Source organism: Cebus imitator, unplaced genomic scaffold (genome assembly GCF_001604975.1).
Source record: "Cebus imitator isolate Cc_AM_T3 unplaced genomic scaffold, Cebus_imitator-1.0 Scaffold158, whole genome shotgun sequence".
Taxonomy (NCBI): Eukaryota; Metazoa; Chordata; class Mammalia; order Primates; family Cebidae; genus Cebus; species Cebus imitator.
The window spans coordinates 1,399,001-1,422,964 of record NW_016107473.1 but is presented as its reverse complement, the minus strand read 5'-3'; the positions used below and the strand labels follow the sequence as shown (position 1 = coordinate 1,422,964).

The 23,964-nt window shown below is 36.4% G+C and overlaps 1 protein-coding gene and 2 pseudogenes across 1 annotated transcript in view; 1 reads left to right on the top strand and 2 right to left on the bottom strand.

Moving 5' to 3' along the window:
- GPC5 (glypican 5) overlaps positions 1 to 23,964 on the bottom strand; it is a 1,400,898-nt gene that overhangs the window by 305,717 nt on the left and 1,071,217 nt on the right. The gene's annotated exons all lie outside the window — the stretch shown is intronic.
- On the bottom strand, positions 7,922 to 8,725 carry LOC108314622 (annotated as a pseudogene).
- Positions 8,727 to 10,213, top strand: LOC108314620 (annotated as a pseudogene).

The following is a 23,964-nucleotide window of genomic DNA, read 5'->3' as shown; positions in this document are numbered from 1 at the left end:
CCCAGGCTGGAGCGCAGTGGGATGATGAGTGCTCACCCTAACCATCTCTTGGACTCAAGCGATCCTCCCACCTCAGCCCTTAGAGTAGCTGGGACTACAGGTGGACACCACGTTGCCGGGCTAAATTTTTAAATTTACGGTAGTGACGGGTTTCTGCCATGTTGCCCAGGTTGGTCTTGAACTCATGAGTTCAAGTGATCCTCCAGCCTTGGCCTCCCAAAGTGCTGTGATTACAGGTGAGAGCCACCATGCCCAGCCATATTTATAATGCGTTGTAGATTTTAATGCTTAATATGACTAGTTCTATGGTGTGATCATAATTTTTCTTAACAATTCTTTTTGTTGTCCTTGTAAAATTCTAAGTTAATGTGTTTTCTTATATAGCTTAGGAAGAATATTTAAATTAGGTAAATCAGCTGAGAACTGTGATCAGAATTCTGGAGGCTAGAGTGGGCAGAGCAGCTAAACAGCAGGTTACTTGCCAGCTGGTTACATTCCTGTGTTATACTGTGCCACCTAGAGACAGTTACTATTCTTTAAGGTGTCTGTAGCTTATTTCATTATGTTGTTGCTGATTGAATCATTAATTTTTCAGTTATTTGAGATTTGATATGTAAAAATAGTATGTTTAAGACCTTAAATAATATTCCATAACATCTATTATTTTGTGTATGGTATTGGAGTTCATTTGTTTACTTTGGACAAACAAAATAAAATCTTCAATATATCTTAAGGTAAATGGCTGTTTTATTTTCATAGATTCAATGTCTTTAAGACTCATCCTACTTGTCATATTGAATCCACACAAATTATTGATTTGAGACCCCTTGCACTGAGACTTTTAACATATTGGGCAGGAAGGCCAAATTTTAACTGTTAAAATATCTCAATCTGCATTATATATCTTTTCAATTAACAACCCAGTATTTTGGACTCTTGTTTTTTATGAAGTATTCTAAAAAGCAAGATGCAGTCTTAAATGTTCTATCTTAAAGAAAGCATGTAAATATAATTGGCAGAGCATAATTAGCATCTTCTTTTCCAATGTAAAATGGGTTGACAGTGATGCAGTCATAATTCGGTACATCGCACTTAAGCTAAAATTTACTTCATTAGGTTTTCACAGTTCTTATCATACAAAAAGCATGAGTTGTAAGCTTTATGATCATTAAAAAGTGCCTATTTCTTTCAAGAAAATAATCTAACCCTATTTTATAAAATATGGGTACCCTATTAAGAAAGAATTATTTTAGTGACATATTTAAGGCACTACTATAAAAGAACTCAATTTTTAAACTGCTTCTGCTTAAAGAACACTTACTACATACATTTACCTTATTAAATTAAATTTAAAATTCATGTTACAGTCCAAAAGTTCCTTTCCTTAGAACGTCTATTAAGCATTTATTAAAGACCGTGGGTTAATTTAAGATTTTAATGTATCACTTCATCAAGAAATACAGTATTTATATAAATCATTTAAATTTTGATAGGTCCTGAAATGCTTAATTCTAATACATATTTTATCATTTAGAGACAGAGATATTAGACATTAATATAAATTGTATCTATCCCATAATAAAGAAAGAAAACTCTGTAGTTAAAATTCTAGAAGGAGTGTCATAAAAATTGACTTACCATAGGGTTCTACATGGCTCGTTTTATAAAGGAACTCTGTAAGCTAAGCCAACTTTTATTCCAATTGGCAATGACTTACATTAGTCAAAGGGACCTGCATGGCTAAAACTTTTATTAACTTTTGAAAGTTTATAAAAATGCAGCCAAATGTTAATAATTCTTGGAAAAATTAAGAAAATCAGTAATAGGAATAGCAGGTGGCAGATTTTGCACAGCATTCCCATACTAAAATGTACAACGTTTTATAGTTTTTGCAGAAGCTCAAAATTGGCACCACTGAGCACAGAGACAGCCTTTATTGGATAACAGTTTAGGCTTCAATTCTCCAGAAGTTAACGTTTTTGGAATAGAAAGATACTTCAAATTAACTCATTTTTTCTAAGTTTCACATTACAGTGACAATGAGTACAAATTCAGTTTTTACACTTAAAATTATTATTGAATGAATCAACATTGAAATAGCAGTGGTTAACCACCTAATGATAGTTTAACCATTTTCCTTAAATTCAGGGTAGAATCGCCTTTATATCACAATTAAGTCACACTTAAATATTTTCTTCAACCAATATTTTTCTTATCTACTTGTAGCTTGAAATTAATAATTTTCTCTATGCTATAGAAACTAAACTAAGCCTAATAAATCAAAATTTAAAAACTTTAGTATTTAAGCTCATGAAAGTAATGCATTTAAAGGCCATTCGAAAGTGTCTTAGTGGAAGTGACCGCACTAAGTTCTATTGACAATAATGATATCGAGATAGCAGCTTTATAATCTAAGCTGTTTCCTTTGCAGCAAAATTTAATAAAAGAGCTATAATCACCATCTCCACCTCCTTCTTCCTTCCCAGTTTTCTTGTATCACTCCACCTGACATAACCTATCCATTACTGGAATGATTTTACTCTTCTCAAGGACACCAGTGACTTTCAATTTTCCAAATACATTAGCCATACATTACATCCCATTTTACTCGTCCTCTCAGCAGGATCCAACTTGATTGACAGTTTTGCCTATTAACCATCCTCTCCTCTTCTCTGATGCCACTTCTCCATTTTTCTCACACTGCTTTCCTTTCCTCCTCTACAAATGTGATAGGTCGTATAAATGTGGTAGGTCCCAGAGCTCTGCTTTGGGATCTCTTTCTCTGTTGATGGTTTTCTTTCTTCCTTTCTTTTTTCCTACAGATTCTCATATATTTTGGGATCTTTCAGTTTATTTATTTATTTATTTATTTATTTATTTTATTTATTTTTTTTGAGACGGAGTTTCGCTCTTGTTACCCAGGCTGGAGTGCAATGGTGCGATCTCGGCTCACCGCAACCTCCGCCTCCTGGGTTCAGGCAATTCTCCTGCCTCAGCCTCCTGAGTAGCTGGGATTACAGGCACGCGCCACCATGCCCAGCTAATTTTTTGTATATTTTAGTAGAGACGGGGTTTCACCATGTTGACCAGGATGGTCTCGATCTCTTGACCTTGTGATCCACCCGCCTCGGCCTCCCAAAGTGCTGGGATTACAGGCTTGAGCCACCGCGCCCGGCTGGATCTTTCAGTTTAAATATTTACTCTGACTTTCTGACTTGAGTATTCCCTCAAATTCCAGAAGTATATAACTAATTGCCGTACATTTAGCAAGCGTGAACATATCCCTTGGTTCCTCCTTATACTTGTTCTTCACCCATACTTCAGCATCTCAGTCACAAGCATAGGTATTAATACATACCCAGTTACTTAAGAGTTCTAATTAATTCCTAGATTTCCATTATATTTAATACCTACCTCTTCAAGATGGTAATTTTAAATTGAAAACACATTTGAAACCTTACACTTGTCTGCACTTACTGTAATGGTAGAAACACAGAAATTCTATCTCTAGTCTCCTAAAACCTCTGAGGTCTTCTACTTGGTTTTCCTGTTTCTCTTCTTTCCTTGGTCTCCATCCCACCAAAACATGCAAAGTAATGGCTACAAGACCTAATTAGGTGATCTGACATTTTCCTCTTTAAAATCCTCCTATGTCTTCCCATTTATACTTTAAATAAAAGCAACACTCCATATCCCACAAGGTCCTATCTTACAAGGTCCCGTGTGATCTGGCTCCTGCTATCCTCTGACTTTTCTTATGTTCCCGATTACCAATTTCTTTCACCCACACTGGACTTATTTCTGTTTTTCAAACATGTCAAAACTCCTTTTGGATTTGAGGGTCATGACACTATCTATGGAGCTAGTGAGTGCCAGGAGCACACTGACCCCAGATTATGACAGCACTATTTGCTTAGCATATATCTCATTCACCGATAACCCAATTGGCCTATTAACATTTATATCTTTTATTTTTCTTATCCTTCTTAATTATCTTCCATTTCCTTGCACATCTGCATGTTGATTGTTCTGTGAGTCTATAATTCCATTCTGTGGAACAATGCCTGGACCACAATAGGTTTGCAAAACAAAGTTTGTTGAATAAAGGAACAAGTGAATGACTATTATATAATGGGGAGCATGAAGTCAAGGAAGGTTTTCTGTTTTCTGCAGTAAATTTAAGACAGGAAATTACATAACTTGATGACATAAACTTGAGCATGTTTATGTAATCAAGGGATAGTCAACACCAAGAAGTTGTAGATTCTATTATATAGAAGTTGCAATGATAACTGATAGAGCATGAAGGTAGTAAAGAGATATTCAGTGATTAGCACTGGAAAGAACAGTAAACGCTGTGACTAAGAAACAGATTGGTAAAGAAGAGTTGAAATACAGAGGAGTACACAGCTGTCAATGTTGGGATCGGAGTAAATTTCTGGCAGGATTGGCTCTCATGGGTAAGATCACTGTGAGCTAGTGCCAAAAGTGAGCTCCTTCCACCTTTCCTTTGCTAGTTATTTTGGGAGAAGAGAGAAGACTGCATCAAACGACTGTCTGCTCTGAGAGAAACTGCCCTTATCTTTTGCAGTAGTCCCTTTAGAGCAATTAAATATTAATATTCAAGGTGGATTATCTGTTATGATTTCCACCAGGTAGACATATTAGAAACATTTAACTTTCCTTATATTTATGCCAGTTACCTCTTCTCATACACTTATAACTGCCATCCATAGTATCTTCTAAGCTTTTCTGATTATTGTCTCTAACACACACACACACACACACACACACACACACGTGAATCTACTTCTGATTCATTTTGATTCTCCCAGTTTCTTCACTGTATTAAACGATATCTTCAAATGAGGCAGTTCATATGCTCACTTGAAACGTGACATTTTTCTTCTCTGAATCCATTATTTACAATTCAGAGTACTATGATAAATAGAGCAAAATCTCTCCACTGTGTAGATTCCATTAAACAAATGATGGTAGCAATAAAAGCAGAAATTCATAAATAATTAGCAAGTAGTAGGCCGAACAGAAATCATCCACCATGAGATGATTGAGGAAAATCAATGGGAGGGCCACGGAGACTGTGCAGTATCAATCACAGCAATGTGCCATGCAATGGTACAGCCTTTCAGCCATAACTGCTTCATGCAATGGTACGGCCTTTCAGCCGTAACTGCTTTAATAATCATTTGAATTTAAGATGACACAAAATTGAATGCATGATCTTGTTTTTCTTAGTTGGTAAGTCCCACTCAACCTTTTTTTATTTTTCAAAATACTTAGAAACCCAAGCGTTGGTCATTAACTTTTAAATAAAGAAGGCCTTAAAAGGTTTTCAAAGTTATTCATCCCTATGCATCTCCATATCTTGTGCTGAAATTAATTCTTGCCTAGATTTGCTTCTAGGCCTTGTATTTAGCTTGCAAACCTTCAAATTTTAAAATGAAGTGACCATTAATGATGGTCATGCTACAGAGATAACTTTCATGAAAGAAAGCATCAATTGACGTGCCAAACTTTACCACTGCCTCCTTTTAATAAATTGTTACAGCAACCTCAATTTGTATCAACCACCACTCTCATCAGTCAATAGCTATCAACATTGAGGCAAGACCCTCCACCCACAAAACGATTACAACTTGCTGAAGGCTCCGATGATTGTCAGCAATTTTTGACAAATATTTTTTAAATTAAGGTACATACACGTGTTATTAGACATAATGCCACTGCGCACTTAATGGACTACAGTCTAATCTAAACATCACTTTTATATTCATGGGAAATAACTTGTGTGATGTAATTGACACAGCTGCCTTGTAAAATATTAATTCAAATGAAAGAATTAATTTGTTAACTATAATGAGTAAATATCTATACTATGATACAAAAGCTTCTGTTGAAATGTGGCTGGCTGATTTCCATGTTCTTTGATGTCATCTTTTTTCAAACTAATTTAATTGTCTTACATTTGCTATGTTCAACAGTTTAAAATTCACTAAAACACTTATTTGGAAGACCTAGAAATTTTACTTCTAAAATAATTATTAAAAGTTTGCTTCCACATATTTGAAACATGGAGATTGGGAAAATGGTGTATTGACAAATGGACCTTGATTTTAGTTTCAAAATCAAATACCCAAATAATTGCTGAAAATGTTTCTAAATATTCATTTAAAAATTATCTTTACTTTGCACAAGTTACATACCAAAGGGAGGTCTTTGTCAAATATCAATCAACTAGTATTTTTGCTATAAAAGGATAAATGAAGTATCTACATTGTAAAATGTTAAGCTAAATAGCATGACTGAGAACCTACTGTCCACCCAGAAAATGTTAGCAAATTTGGAATACTTGTTTGTCGTTGCTGTTGTTAAAAAAAAAAAAAAAAAAAAAAAAGTGTGACTTATCTTTGAGTTTAGCACCACATGAGTTCCAGAAGGCAAATAGTAAATATCTGAGTACAACAAATTTTCATTAAAATTCTGAGCATGATTACAAACTATTAGTAAATGTCTTTTACAATTATCAAGGAAGTCTTGTTTTAATTAAATTAACTGCATCAATAACATACTATATCACTTTTCTGCATTTTCTGGCTTCAAATTCTTGCCACAATCATTTGCCAACAATTTTTTTTTCCACAAAACCAGAATTTATTGAAAGCAGTACCAGCTCTGACTAGAATGATCAGCTTAGAGATATCATTACTCAGAAGAACTATGCATACAAAAATCTCAGGGAAAGGAGAATAAAAGAACTTAAAAGAATACAACTTGAACAGGACTTTACCAAAATTGTCATGTTGCAAAATAGTAGCTACCACAAAGATCCATACATGAGAAAGCCATGTGTCCTTAAGCCTGGGGGTGAGGACTCTAATTCTCAAATTTTTAGAACACAGTGCATGATTCTCCAGGGCAGAGAGGCTGGCTGGAGAGTATGAGGACCTCACTGCTGACTCCGTTTAGCAAAGCCCATGCCCCAGGCACAGGCACACATGGAATGAGACCACCATGCAAGTCACCCCCGCCCCTGTGCCCATGAGCTCCATAAGAAAGAGGTGCTCTCTGAAGTGACTGTCCATAGAATAACTGTCTCCAAGCTGACCACTGGACCATGGACAGCTTAGAGACAGTTATTCGATGGACAATCACATAAAACCCCCAGAATCTAAGCCCTACAATTCCCTTATCCAAATTCCCACTAACAGGGGAGGTTGAAGAACAAGACACGGAAGTTGTCTCCAAACCAGTATTTGGTCTCCAGTAAATAGGGATAAACACAAAATACTGTTCCACAAGCGGATTTCAAAAGAACTACTGGGCACAGCAGGTGAAAGACCCCAAAGTCCCATTGAGCACTTCCCATAGGAGGAAGATGAGGAGGAAGAGGAGGGCTGGGAGGGGGAGGTGTGATGAGCGTGGGAGGGGAGATGGGCATGTTCCCTGCTGAGGTCACTGCTGCCAACTGTCCTGTTCTGCTGATCTGTACAGCTCCCCCTACTTTCTGGACCTGCCCTTTCATGGCCCAGAGCTTATTTATCTGAGCCTAAACCTTCCAGTCTCAAGCATAGAGAGCAGAGATACCAGATGCAGAAGTTCTCTGGGTAGGGGTGGTGAAGGTAGTCTTCCCGAGAACACAGGGTTCTTCTGTACCCCTTCAACTGCAGGGAGGGCAGGGTGAAGAGGTTGCCGAGTTACAGGAGGCAGAAGGCAGCAGCTTGGAGGCAGGGAGGATTCAGCTGGGAGACTGACGGGAAGCTTCCATGGCATGGAGCCAGCAAGCAATGGCTGGGTCGGCTGAAATGCGGGGGCTGAACAGTACAGCTCTACCTAACTGGTGTGGGAAGGGCATGTCTGAATTCCTGAACTTCCCCAGCGCAACACAGGTCCTCGCTCTGGAACTTCACACTCAAACAATAAGCCTGAAGGGAAGAAGTCTCTTCAGGGTCCCAGAGGTGCCCATTAAAAGTCCATCCTGTCAACTTTGGCTTCTCATTTGTGGGTCCGTATGCTGCTGCAGATTTGGGTGAGACGGTTGGAGAGCTTCTTTGTGTTTCCCAAGGCCTCTGGATCCAGCTGAGCAATACTGTGCCCCTGCAAGTCACTGGCCAATAATCACAGGGCTCTCTCCGCCACCCACTGGCACAGTGAGGAAGATCTCTTTGCTGTCTGGAAGAGGGCTGCCATTCCCTGAGATGTGGTAAATCCGCTCTCCTGCTGCTGGAGTGTGCAGGCCAGGGGTCTTGAAGACCCTCAAGTCAAACCTAGGTGTCAGGCCTGGATTGGTTTGACCATGGACACCTCCCGTCGGCCCATGGCGGGGGTAACAGTGTTAGCACGGCTTGACCTTTTCCTTTTGCCTTTTTCTTGTACGGACCGAGTTCTCTTCTTGAATGGAGGACACCTTTTGACTCTTGCAGTTCGAAGATTCTTATGTTTATTTTTTTTCTTCTTTTCTACTATCATTTTATCTCGTTGCATTACCTTTCGTGTTTTGGCAGATTTCAGGGTGTCTGAATAGCTTCTGCTGTTAGTTTGTTTATTTCAGTGATATCCAGGTCAGCTGTTGCTGCCTTTTCCAGGCCTGCTTGTTTCCTCCAAGGGCGAAGTAGTCAAGCCAGCTCATCTCATGCAGCGCCTTGGGGAGTCACAGGATCTTGATGTTGTGGAGGTTATCCACCTCCTTGAGGAGGTTCTTGGCGGTAGGCAAAGAGCCAAGTCTGATCTTTACTAATTGAAGAGACATCAGGAAGATTGGCTTAGAGAGGAAAGAATATATCCAACTAGTTGAACAGCTAAGAAACACTGTGGCTCTCCATGCTGACATTGCTGCTCAGAAACTCTTCTGGGCTGATCTAAGCCACAAGGCCATCTTCAGTGCCTCAATTGATGACAAGGTCGGTAGACATGTTAAAATGATCGGCAGTGTCTATAATCCTGTAGCCACTGCTGTTGACTGGGTGTACAAGACCATCTACTGGACTGATGCGGCTTCTAAGACTATTGCAGCAGCTATTCTAGACAGAACCAAAAGAAAATTCCTGTTTAACTCTGACTTGGGAGCACCTGCCTGCGTAACTGTGGATTCATTCTCTGGCTTTGTTTACTGATCAGACTGGAGTGAACCAGCTAAAATAGAAAAAGCAGGAATGAATGGATTTGATAGACGTCCACTGGTGACAGTGGATATCCAGTGGCCTGCAGAATTACACTAGACCTTATAAAAAGCCACCTCTATTGGCTTGATTCTAAGTTGCACATGTTATCTAGCATGGACTTGAATGGCCCAGATCATAGGATAGTCCTAAGGTCTCTGGAGTTCCTAGCTCATCCTCTTGCACTAACAATATTTGAGGATCGTGTCTACTGGACAGACGGGGAAAATGAAGCAGTCTATGGAGCCAATAAATTCACTGGATCAGAGCTAGCCACTCTAGTCAACAACCTTAATGATGCCCAAGACGTCATTGTCTATCATGAGCTTGTACGGCCATCAGGTAAAAATTGGTGTGAAGAAGACATGGAGAATGGAGGATGTGAATATCTATGCCTGCCAGCACCACAGATTAACGATCACTCTCCAAAATACACCTATTCCTGTCCCAATGGGTACAATCTAGAGGAAAATGGCCAAGACTGCCAAAGGATCAATGTGACCACAGCAGTATCAGAGGTCAGTGTTCCCCCAGAAGGGACTTCTGCTGCATGGGCCATTCATCCTCTCTTGCTCTTAGTGACAGCAGCAGTAGGTGGCTACTTTATATGGTGGAATTGGCAACACAAGAATATGAAAAGCTTGAACTTTGACAATCCCGTGTATTTGAAAACCACTGAAGAGGACCTCTCCATAGACATCAGTAGACACAGTGCTTCTGTTGGACACACATACCCAGCAATATCAGTTGTAAGCGCAGATGATGATCTAGCTTGACTTCTGAGACGAGTCTTGACCTTTGAGGTCTAAACCAGTAATAACCCCATTGGAATGGTAACAGAGCCATCAGCTGAAGTCTCTTTCTTCCTCTCGTCTGGAAGAACATCAAGATACCTTTGCGTGGATCAAGCTTGTATACTTTACCGTTTTTATATTACTGTAAATATTCTTGTCCACATTCTACTTCAGCTTTGGATGTGGTTACCAAGTATCTGTACCCTTGAATTTCTAGACAGTATCGCCATCTCTGGCCAAATATGCACTTTCCCTAGAAAGCCATATTCCAGCAATGAAACTTGTGCTATCATGCATACCACGTGTACACACATTGTATAGGCCATCTGTATATAGCCCAGAGAACAATCACTATTCTTAAGCACTTTGAAAATATTTCTATGTAAATTACTGTAAACTTTTTCAACGGTTGGGACAATGGCAATAGGATAAAACAGGTTACTAAGATGAAACTGCAAAACAATTGGTAAACTAATTTCTTATGTATCAATGAAATCTTTGACCTCAGTGGAGGTTTGCAGAGTCTGAGTGTTCAAACTACTGTATGATTTTTTTCAAGTGCTAAAAAATTAAACCAAGCAGCTTAACCGTGAAAAAAAATATGTTGTTATAGAAGAGATTCATTCTTGTACAGTCACTCTAATTTTATCAGTTATTGATTTGTATTGTTTTCCATAAAACATTGTTTTTACCAAAGACATTTTTTAAAATTTTACTTTAGGTTCTGGGTTACATGCGCAGGCCATGCAGCGTTGTTGCATAGGTGCATACATAACCAGGTCATTTGCTGCCTCCATTCCCCCTTCATCTATATCTGGCATTTCTCCCCATGGTATCCCTCCCATTGTTTTTACCAAAGACATTTATTTTTTAAAAAACATATTTTCTCTGTTATACTTCCTTTATTGCTCAGGAAAAAAAAATTGGTATATGCGTTTCAATATTTTAAAACAGAATTTAGCAAATATCTTAATTCGAGATGTATTAGAAACATGTTTTATTTACCAGCTTTACAGAAAACTTTCCACACTGAATAACTTGTCCTAATACTTCTTCAAATTTTCAAAAAATATCTCTTCATCTTCCAAAAATATTTACCGATAAAGGAATTCGTTTTAGCCATTTTGACTGTAGCAGGAGGAGGTTTTATGCTAAAACCTCCTAAAACAGTGCATATTTTTAAAAATTACAATATACATTGAAAATTAGAAAAAATTAGGTGAACCTAACAAAATGGCACCAGTAGGTGAGCTTTAGTAACCCATATGTGCAATTAAACACCAAGCAAGGCTTTCAAGTACCTATAAGCTAACAGCTAGGTCTTGGCATGAAGTTAATAGTTATATGAAAATACAGAATATATGATTTAATAATATCACATTAGAAAAAGTCTAATGCTACTTTCAGGCTATAAGTTCTTCTTGTCTGTTATTTATATTCATAAGAATAAATGTGAACAGTTGGTAGTTACTGGTAGTATTTCAAGTGAAATTTTTTAATTAAAAGTTTCTTACTTTACTTTCATGTTTTTAGAATAACTTAATTATAGTCTTCTGGGTCTGAGGGTAGTGTTGTGAATTATGCTTTCCTCAATATTGAATGCAAAAAGTAATTGTCTTAAGGCCTGTAAGTGTCATTCATAAACCAGGATTTCAAGTTTTGGTGGTAAATAAAATAATACACTGTGTTTTATTGACTAGGTTTGTTGATTCAATTCATGTTAAATAAATTAGTACTTTTATCTGCTTTCGAAATTTATGTTCACATTATGAGGACATTCAAAAGTATCTAGTGCTTGGAAAAACAAGCAAGTAAAATTCTATGCCGTATTCTCAGTTACACGTACATAGATCAGACAAAAATGCCACCTTCCCAAGCATCTAATTCAGTCCAGAACTTCATGTCAATCTAGTGTAAAGCTTCATGTTTTATCCTGGATAAAACCCAAAAATCTATGGAACTAGATGAAAGAAACACATTAAGGTACACACTGTCTTTAATCTTCCGGGTATTTTTACTTTCTTCCTTAGATTCTCAAAAAAAAAAAAAAAAAAATTCTGCTCCTCTCTTGGTATAGTCAGCTATGTTTCTGTATATCAATTATTTGGTTATAAATCCTTTGGGTATAAGGATTACATGTTCATTTACTTATTCTTAGTACTAAGCCTAGTGGTGCCTGACACAGAGAAAGCACTCAATATATGTCATGAGTTTTAATGAATTAAAATAAATTCTCATCATTTTTCTGCAAAGATATCATCTCTTTTTTATTCTCTTTACTGGCTTTATGTTGACTACTATTTTGAGCTTATTTTGTATACTTATCCTCCAAGTTCTTCCATTTTCTCTACCCCTCACCATTTTTGCTTACTAATTTTTCAACAAATATGTTTTGTTGTCTCCCTGAATTTCTGCAGAGTCTGCCCATCATGACAAATGAGGGAGTCATGATAGTCATTGAGGGTACTTGAAATATGTGGTTACTAGAGCCTTTCTTTTTCAGGGTGCTGTCACAGAGAAGAGTCGTGCTTTGTCACAACAGAACTCTTGGTCAGAACCAAGAGTTCCTTTATTGGAGAAGGTTGAATGGGTCTTATGGGTTCTTTGTCTGACCCACTAGGTAATTCTTTCCTAGTTTTATTCAAAGTAGTTCCAGAACTGATCTTAGACATTCTGCCCCTCACAAAGCATCTGGCTCCCTTCTCTAGAAGGCCACACAGCACTGTGGTGAATGAGCACGCTCTGGGCAGATGGAGGCCAGAATCTTTGTTTGCCACTATTACCTTTGTCATCCAAAGCATGGTATTTGTCTGTCTGTTCCTGCAGTTACACATCTATGAAATGGAGATAATATAGTGTCCATGCCATATGTTTAAGAGGATAAGATAAAGCACATACAACAATGCCTTGGGCCCAAGTAAGCATGGAAAAAGTGGTAGTTCTTTGTATTGTTTCTTTGCACCAGATTTTCTGGGCTTGACCACAGAGCCTGAAACAAGGACTTCTAAATTTCTCCAGGCTCTTTCTGATAAATATTCAGCATTCTCTAGAACAGCACACCAGGTAATTTTGCTGTTGAAATCACCATAGTATATTTCTTAATTCTTAGTCTTCCAGCTTGGAATTTTATCCCTGACATGAAAACAGCAACAGTGAATTTGAGAGAAATGTGTATTAGAACAGTGTGTGTTTTACAGCGGAGCACACACTGACAGGTGACAAATCAATGTGACCTGGGTGGGTGGGGGGATAAGAACTTTCAGCAAGAATCATCCCCTTCTAGGTTATTTGTTTGTTTTTGCTTGTTTTTTAGCCTTACTCCCTTGCTTTATACTGATTTTTCTAAGTAAATTACTAAATTCCTAGTTGATCTATATTCAAAGGCCATTTCTTTTAAGACAAGTTGAACAGCTTTAATCTGAAAAGCTAAAGTTCAAAATGCTCAAAATCTGAAACTTTTTGAGGACTAACATGATGCCACAAGTAGAAAATTCCGCACTGACTTCATGTGATTAGTCATTATCAAAACATTGTTTTGTGAACAAAATTACTAAAAAATATCGTATCAAATTACCTTCAGGCTATGTGTATAGGTGTATATAAAACATAAATAAATTTGTCTTTATAGTTGGATCCCATCCCCATGACACCTCTTTATTTATACGCACACATTCCAACCCCCCTCCCAAAAAGCCTGAAGTCTGGAACACCTCTTGTCCCAACCATTTCAGATAAGAGATACTCAGCCTGTAAAACCACTTATTGAAATTCTCATAGTTGCAAGAGGAAAGAGAGAAAAGAAAGAGAGAAAGGAAGGGAGGAAGGGACGGAGGGAGGGAAAGAAAGAATGAAAGAAAGAGAGAGAGAGCATGAGAGAAAGAAAAATGTTTTATATGCCTTAATTTAAAATAAAAAAGAAAACAGAAAAAAAAACATTAGATTTTTACCAGGATATGGAAAAATGCTCAGAAACAAGTTTATTTACTTCCACAACTATGACAGCAGTCCAAGTGAATTGATTCATAATACTTTCAATTTTCCTCATTATAAATTCGTTTTTCACCTAAACGGGCAAGAAAGGATTACATGTTCTCCTATGTTTAATAGAACCCTAGGCACACTGTGCATAATTTCTAAAATGCTACTTCTAGGTTCAATATGGAAAAAGTCATGTTCCTGCTGATTTTCACTACAGGAAAATAAGGCCTGCTGATTCCCTCCCTACTCCTAAGAGAACAGCATACAGGTTCAAGTGCAGACAATACGTCTTCCCATCCGAGTGTAACAAGGCCTTCCACCCATGACCTTTCCCATACACCAGCACAAAGGTACACCTGTGACCCTGCTGCTTGGCTGAGCACCATATCTGCATGGAGGACAGTTGCCAGGATGTAGCAATCTGCCTTGTAGCCAGGAACTCTGTCACAGCATCCCATCATGTGCTGGCCCCATTCAATTTATGAGCAAAACCAAACCCCTGTAGACATTTAATGACAGTAAGGAAGACTGTAGCTACTCATATTACTAATGATCAGAACAAAATGAACCTTGCAGAGACAGAAGCTATAAAGCCAAATGGCTGCAGTCCACAGAAAACTGATTCTAAGCATGTTAATTGAGCATAAATTAATGTGAAAGCAGTAACGATCCATGTGAATTTCAGATGATTGACTATATCGTTAACCTCCAAAACATGAATAATGTGAAACCCTCCCTTCTCTTCTAAATGAACACTGAAAATACAGAAAATCTAACTGGATACTGATGTAGGAAAAATGAAGAAGTAGGTGAAAGAGTAACCGATCAACATATGGATTACTACAATTCAGATGATCATTATGTTGGTAAATTTCTCAAAAAGCCTACAATGTTGATACACTTGATAGCGTATTTATAGTAATTTATTAGAGATAATTTTATTTTTGTCTTAATTGTAAGATATATTTTATCTATTGAAACATTCACACATATTATCCTTAAAATATTATTTGTTTGTTGCTTGAGGGATTCTCATTTTAAATGCAGTGTTATTAACTGCTCCTTCTGTAGCTTCTCCCCACTTGCCACTAAAGTATTTAAAGTGACTTGGAAATACTAAAAACATGCACAGTAACTTGTAACAGGCACGGACAGACAGACAGACACACACACATGCAATCTACAAAATAAAAAAAAAATACTAGGATCGACGATTAAGTGTTGCCAGGGCAGAATCCGGGAGAAAATTCAGTTAACTATAAGATAAATGGGTTAGACTGGAAAAAGTCATCAATATCTCATTGATACATGCTTTACTATTGAAAACAGGATAAACCTGGTGGACTTAGAGAAGGTCAGGAGCTATTTTACTTCTTTCCCACTTGCTGATTCCAGCCCAGATACCCAAGGTACAAAGCAAGTAGAAATCAGGTCACCCAGAACTTCACTACGGGGATGTTCTATTTTGAGACCACTTGCCGCCCACTTCTCCAGCCTGCACTCCACCTCTCTCTTTCACCGTATGACAAGCAGAACCTAGTGAGATGTAAAATGATCACAGGGAAGTGCCGCATGAGATGATGGAGTCAGGAAGGGTCTAGGAGTCACACGGGCTGATGATTGCAGTTTCTCCCTTAGTCGACAGAAAATGTCAAAGAGCTAAGTATCAGAAGAAGGAGAAAATTATAGCCCTGGCAACAAAAACGACTTTACAAAAGAATTTACATTTCTTAAGGTTAAAGGGAAAAACACATGAGGAACCATGGAGTTTATGGGAAAAGTATGAGAGTACAAGAGAAAGTAAAACATCATCCAAAAATGGCCACAGAAATCTGCCCTTGAACAAGAGATATTGTTTAATCGGCTGGTATTTTTAATTTGTAGGTTAAATGACAGCTTATTCCTCTGAGATAAATGCATAAATCCATTAGTAAAGAAGATCCCCAGATGAAAAACTAACATAAAGTAATTACAAGTATGACTGTTAAGACATCTCTGGAGAAAGACAACAATGGGAATAAAGCATAATTAAAAAAAAATATACATTTGTGCTACTGGAACGTACAGTAAGTCCAGTCAATGCTGTGAAGGACAAATTTGAGATGGTTTCCCAGAATGCAGAAGTGAAGAACCAAGAATAAAAGGAGAGCCAACACAACTGCGGGAGATAATAGATAGAAATCAATTCTAAAATTAGCAGATTTACTGGAGAAAAAGCCAGAATAATTAAAATAGAAAAATATAGTAAGAATAGAAATAAAGGCTGTTCAAGAATTTTAAAAGCCAAGCTAAACATATCAAACCAAAGAAAACCCTAAAGTTTCAGATCAAATGAATTCATCCGTTTCTCTGTAAGATGCCTCTATTAAGACACCAATCTAGACATTAACAAAGGTTTTAACTAAAATCTTAACATTGAATTCAAATGATGGGAATGATCTACTTTAATGTGGACCTTTAAAATAGAAAGGTCCACACATCATAGTACGATCTTATCCTCCCTCACTTCATTCCATTTCCTAGAGGAGTCGACTGAGGCTCAGACAGGCTGCATACCCTAGAAAGAATGCTGAGGCCATGGACTGACTGATTTGGTAACAGAGATGCTATCAATCTAGTTACTCTTACTTACATCTCACTCTGAAGTTAAGAAAAATGAATTCTCATAGTCCGCTGTAGGTGGAAAATCAGCATAAGCCACTGATACCGCTGAGATCTACAAGCCAGAGCCGTGTGGCTCCATTTAAAGTAACCTAGAGGTGGGTTCATAACACCAATTTCTATAGATGGTGTCTTGATCCCAGCAGGAGAGCTCATATTACATAAATTCAGTAACAGAAGACTGAATGTCCTGAGGGCTTATGTCAATTGTATATACAATAGGCAACACTGCAATTGAATGAATACTTTCCTAAGGATGGAGTACAAGGTAGCTCTCTGAAGCCAGTTGTTTGTATGCAGCTCAGTACAGAAAGCATGCTTCTAAGAAAGGATATTAAGACAAAATTCCCTGCTGCCATGTTCCCCATCATTCCCTTCCACGTAGGTCTTTTATTCCAACCTACCGACATCTTAAGAGGTTGTTAAGTTATTAGGCTGGTGGGCATTTTGACAACCCACAAATTAATTCATTTGAACTTTACTTGAAAGTGGGCAAAGATGAAGTTGAGTTACCTCTAAGTAAAAGGTTAAACATAAAGATGTCTACAGTTTCTCCAAAAATAAACAGCAAAAGAGGAAAAAGTTACGTTTATCTAGAAACAATTTTTAAAGTAAAACCAGTGTGTATAAGAAAATATGTTGTCAGAAGAAAATGTTGCTAATTATATTTCAAAAATTACTTGTTTTCTAAGTAACCCTTGGATTAGGATGGCATCCCTATTTATGTTATTTGTATGTTCAATAACATGCCTCAAAATCTCATAAAATCTGGAATATTAAGCTTACGACATCTAGAGTGTATATATAGTGTGTAACATGTTAATTAGTAAAATGTGATTGCTTATTTCAAGTGTATTCATTCAGGAATCTGTTTCTACTAAGTTGTTGTTACATTTTCTAGCAGAATGAGCAAAAATATTCATGTCTACAGCTCATTTCTCAGTGTCTCTCATCTCTCATTGCTCCCATGTTGAGTGAACAATGAAAAAATAGTGATTTTCCCCCAAGGGATGAAGGTATGTCTTTGTCTGCTTGCTTTTAAATAGCTGGTAAATTGCAGACAGTTATTTCTACAATTGTAGAAATTGTAGTCCGTTATTTCTGTCTTCCTTGGATGCCATATCACCATACGGTTAACTTTCATCTCTGAAGGAAAAATTTTAAATGTCATTTCTCTTTTACCTCTGTCACATCTTTACCTGGTTTCCAGTCCTAAAATATTTGTAGAATGTCTCCTCTGTGTGAGGTACGATGGTAGTCACTGAAAGAACAAAGCAATGAAAAATTAAGAAAAAGGTAAGAAAATATAAGAGCAGACAGACTATCAAAGGGAGAGGTGTGTCGAGAGGTAACGTTAAACATAAGATAATGAGACAGAGGGAATCGACCAGAGAGAAGCTTTTGAGTAATATAGTATTTTACCTAAGAAAAGATTTATCTGATGCTTAAAGGGTCAGCAATAATTAAAAGCAATAGGGAGAAAGGAATTCCCATTAGAGCAGACAGAAAAGACAGGGGGAGGAGGGTTAAAAATACCAGGAAGTGTACAGGAACATGATTAGCAGATTGATTTTCCGGGATATAATTTTTGAGGCAGGGAAAAACCATGATAGAGGCTACACCATGGAATTCTTCATATTAAACTTCTATTACTCAGCCACTTTCTTTTTGGTTACAGTGCTTATTACTATGAGGCAGATATTATGTATTTATATTTACGGTCTGTCCTTCTTTTTAGAATGTTCTCTTCCCAAGCACAGGGTTTTTCTCTATCTTGCTCACTTCTCTACCCTCAATGATTGCAACAGAGATTTACACAGAGGAGATGCCCAGTCCTTCAGAGAGAAATGCAGAAATGAATGAGTAAATTGAATGCTTAATACCATATCTTTCAAAATCATCCTCTGATTTCAATTTCTTTTTTAGTTTGATCACAACATAACCACAGTCAAATTTTTCACTATTTCCAATCACATCAATATTTTTATTAAATTGTTATTTTATTTCTATGACTTGACTAATGTATTGCCTGCAAACAGAATGACTTTTGAGTGGGTTTCCAGCTAACATGCTAATTATCTGCAAAGTTATGAAACTTCAAGACAGAATTAATCTCATCTAGAAAGCATAGATTCTAAGAACTTGAACTCTAGATTCACACAGTCAACGGCAGCTTCTCTATTGACAGTGTGTCCTTGGGCAAGTTACTTAACATCTTTGTACTTGTGTTTCCTCAGATGTGAAACAATGTCATCCACTTCTTTTGCCTAATGGACCAGCTGTCTTTAGGTAAAAAAGAAAAAGATAAGAAAATGTAAGAGGAGACAGACTATCAAAAGGGAGAGGTTTTGCCTTTGGCCTGCCCCAATAAAACCTTTCCACCTTCCAAAAGGTTTGAGACTAATCTATAACTTTCCCCCAATATTTTGTTAATATTTTGTCAGCCACCCTGAGTGAATTCCAACACAATTCACCGTTATTGAGAACACTGGATTGTCCAAAATCTGTGAAACTCTTAAAACCATACACAATGCATAATACATTTTGGCTTTCTTATATTAATAATCCTGTGTATGCTTGTCCATAATCATTATTATTGTACCCATGCTGAGGACACTGATTAGAACTTTAAAATTTTTGTACCTACTTGTCTAATGTGATGTTCTGTATATATTTGGATGATTAACAAATGATTGCTCATTTATTGTGTTAAATCTTAAAAGGAGGACTTTCTTTTCAGCAATAGATACATTCAATATACATAAAATGGTTTCATAAATTTTCAAATACACAACAATTCAAGCAAAATAATAATAAAATAAGATAAACCATTAAATGTATGAGGCTTTGTCTTGATTGTTGAAGTTTTTCACTTGTGCAGGGTGTGTTTTATTCCTATGTATCAGCCAAGCTATTTCCACTTAATTCTAAATAAAGGCACTTCAACATTTTTTTCCTTACAAAATCATGTACCAGTTATAACATTTTCAATTCTCAGTGGCATAACTTGTAAATAACTTTACTTTGCTTTTAGAAATTCTGCCAACATCAGAGCAGAGATGTTATAGGTACAGTGGGTGTGAGTTTATTCAGTGTTGGCTAAACTGGTCATGAAAACAATTGCACACTCTTATGTGAGAAGGGATTTCATCTATTCTGCCAGCTTTTGTAAGTAACACGTTTTCAAATACTACATCAACTATAGAATGAAAAAAAATATTTGTGGAGAATATTTTATAGATGTTTTATACTGAAAGGGCTCAAGCCAAAGAAAGCTAAATTCATTCATTCATGGTTTCATTTATACATTTACTCATCAAGCATTTGTTGAATTTCTATAGCTATTGCTGGCAAGAGAACAAAAGTAAAAATGTAAATAGATGAAAAAAAAATTTCTTGTGTTGCTCTAAGCGGGTAAGATTAGAGGCAAACTCAATGTACTAGGAAGACAAATCGTGGATGGTGTGGCTGAGGAAGTAGTTGATCTTTCATTGGGGAGTAAAGACAGGTTTACCAACGAAAGGAATTCCTGAATAGCCTCTAGAAGAATGTGTAAAAACGATGAGGGTGAGTAATGAGGCAAGAATATTCTAGACAGTGGAAGCTGCATGTGCAAAGCATGAAGACGTGGAAATGCATAGATTTAGGGAATCACATACTTGAGGTGACCAAGGAAATGGCAAAATCAAGATATAGACAGAGGCACAGACTAAGGAGAAATATCTTCAGTACAATCATCTGTATGTATATAATTCTAATATTCTAATGAGAGCCTCCTGATTCTTAGAAAATATATTCTTGCCATAATACAATTTTTTCATTTCTGCTTCCAGAAATTTTAATCAATCCTGCAACAGCCTATGGTAATAAAGTAAGACATACTCTTGAACCTAAAATCATTATATGTGAATCAATTGTAGAAGAAGATTCGAAAGAAATCACCCAGAGCCTTGATACAAGGTAGAAGAGCTTCCTACTTTCTCTTCTGGGATGTCATATATTTGAAAGACCACAAAACAAAAGAAACAGAGGCTGGAATTTCACTCTCTGAATTTTCCTCAGAACCACAAATAAGAGCTGCAAGTTGTAAGTTTGGTTAACCATTATGTTTAAATCATATTCTGGTCACTCTCAAGAATTTATATGGGGAACATGCTTTATTTAGGGTTTACTTGGCTTGAAAGAGACCCAGAGTTTTCTTAGTTACAATTTTGTAATCAATGATTATTTAAAAAATATTTTATGTAATCTATTTTTTTGACTGGCTTTAATTTTTAACCTGGCCTTAGTTTAGGTTATTTTAATCAAACTTTTATTTTGAAATTTTAATTTCTGAAATAAAAACACAATGTAATACTGTTTTCTAGAGCTCTTTCATTCATATGACGTTTTTGAAAAAGTGTGTGAGTTCCTATAATGATTCTACTTCTCTTAAAGTCCTCAGAGACAGCCTTTACTTTGCATTTTCAGGCAGCTCATCTTCCAAGCTTTTTGCTACTATTAAATACAAGAAAAGTTTGGTATATAGTGGATGATTACTTTTAAGTTCATGTTTAAATTGACGTAGAATAGAATTGACCTTTAATATGGCATACAGTTCTATGAGTTCTCTCCTGTGTCCATGGTGATGTAGCCGCCAGCTCCAAAAAGAAGGCAGAACAGTTATGTCCCATTCCCCAGAGCCCATTCTCTCATCCTATCCCTTTACAGCCCCACTGCTTCTCACTCCTACATCCTGTCAACCACTGATCTGTTTCCCATCACTGCAGTTTTGTCTTTTTAGAGATTAAAACACACATGGATACATGGAGTGTGTAATATTTTGATACTGGCTTCTTTCGCTCAGATTAAGCCTTCGAGGTTGATGTAAGATGTTGTGTGTAACAAAATAATGCACACATTTTAATTGCTTAGCAGTATTCTATAGTACGGATATATCAGAATTTGCTTATCCTTTCAACCACTGAAAGATATTTGGGTTATTTCAAGTTTTTGGCAATTATGAAGAGAACTGCTATAAACATTCATATGTAGGTTTTGTATAAATCTAAGTTATTTTTCCAGGGTAAACACCAAGAAGTGGGTTTCCTGGGCCATATGGTAGGTGAATGTGAAATTTAACATAAAACTACCAAACTATCTTACAGAGTGACTGTATCATTTTTATTTTCCAGTGGAATGTATGAGAATCCCAGCTGCTCTGTGTTCTCACCAGCACCAGAAACTGTTAGTACATTTTTTAGTGGGAGTTGTTTTAATAGATGTATAGCAACATCTTACAGTTTTAATTTACTTTTTCCTAGTGGTTTTGATTTTGAACATTTTTTCATGTTTACAGGACTTCATGTCTTTTGTGAAACATCTGTTCAAAGTATTTTGCTCCTTTTAAATTTGATTCTTACTGTTGCATTTGGAGATTTCTTCACCTATTCTGAATACAGGCTCCTTTTCAGATACGTAGCTTGAACATATTTTTGCTCTTTCTATGCTCTTTAAAGTTAGTGTTAAAGTTAACTTGTCAAAGTTACCGTTAACGTTGACAGTAACTTTAAGAGACTTCTAGACTTTCTAAAGTATCTTAACCTAACTTCAACAGAACAAAAGTTTTAGGTTTTATTGTGGTCCTATTTATATGTGTATATATATATATTTGCCTTTCATGGTCTTGCTTTAGTTGTAGGGTCTAACAACTCTACTCCCTGAGAATGAAGATTTTCTTCTATGTTTTTTTTAAATGTGTTACAGTTTTTAAATGTGTTATAGTTTTTTGTTCTATATGTACATCTATAATCAATTTAGAGCTAACTTGTTGATAAACTGTGAAGTTTAACTTAGTGCCCACTTTTCTTTGCACGTGGTTGCCCAAGCGTTCCAAAGCCATTGGTTGAAAAGCCTATCCTTTATTGTCATTGCCTTTGCACCTTTGTCAAAAACTTGGCCATATTTGTGTGTATACTTCTGGACTATCTTTTCTGTGACATTGATCCCTGTGGCCAGCCCTTAGCTAATAATGTATTCTTTTGATTACAACACAATTTTTTGGAATTAGAAAGTGAAAGTCTCCCATTTTGTATTTATTCAAAATCATTTTGGTCATTTTCTCATCTTAGCACTTTCATTCTTTCCTATATACATTTAAGAATCAAATTTTACATATTGAGAAAGAAATCTTATTGAGACTTGATTGGATTTGCATTAAATCTATAGATCATCTTGGATTGAATTGACTTTATTACTGTATTTAGACAAGTCTATAAATATATTATATCTCTATTTATTTAGGCTTCTTTTGATTTCATTTCTTTCACCAATGTTTTATACCTGTCAGCATCCTGTTTCTGTACTTGTTATGTTAGATTTACAACTAGATATTTTATTTTTTGGAGGTATTATATGGTTTTCAACAGTTCATTGCTTCTGTAGAGAAATGTAGTTCATTTTTTGTGGTCAATTTGTATCCTATAATCTTGCTACAATATCTTATTAGTTACGGAAGTTTTTTGGAAATCCTTTCAGTTTTCTATATGGGACATGTCTTACGTGACTGAACACAATTTAATTTCTTCCTTTTCAATTGGTATGCATTAAAGTAAAACAGGAACAAAACAACGTACACACACCAAAAAAATAACTCTTTTTTTAAATGTTCCCTAGAATTTATCAGATACAATCTTGGCCAAGAAGATTTTATTTGCAGAAGAAAATTAGCTACAAAATAAACAGTGATAAGAACATGCTGGTTATTTAAGTTACACTTGGGTGTGCATTGATTTCTAGATTCCGGGAATTAATATATTTCATGCAATATGACAAACTCTGGTGTGTCAAATTTTTTGTGACATAGTCTTATTGTTTTAATGTTTCTGGAGTCTATAGTGATAGTCTATCTGTAATTTTTTATACTGCTAATTTGATACCTATAAAGACAATTCATTTTTAGTCTTTCTAGAAGTTTCCAGCTATTGTTTTAATATGTTTTCTTGTTTTTTTTGGGGGGGAGGGCAGTATTTCTGCTTTTCGCTTTCTTATTTTCTTACTTCTGCTTGCTGTGGAGTTCACTTTGCTCCTTTTTCTAGATAGAGGCTGAAATAATCTAGGCTTATTCATGTGAAGCTTTTCTTCTTTTTTGTATAAGCATTAACTCCTACAAGTCTCTGGCTAAGGACGGCTTTAGCTACATCTCACAAATTTGATATGCTGAATTTTCATTTTTCCTCAGATCAGTACGTATTCTAACTTCCCTTTTCATGTTTTGATTGTTTAAAAGTATGCTATTGTGGAATAACAGGCTGGCAGACTTGGTAAGTGGGTTAGCTGGAGGGAGGTGAGAAATGATAAATTACCTAATGGTGCAA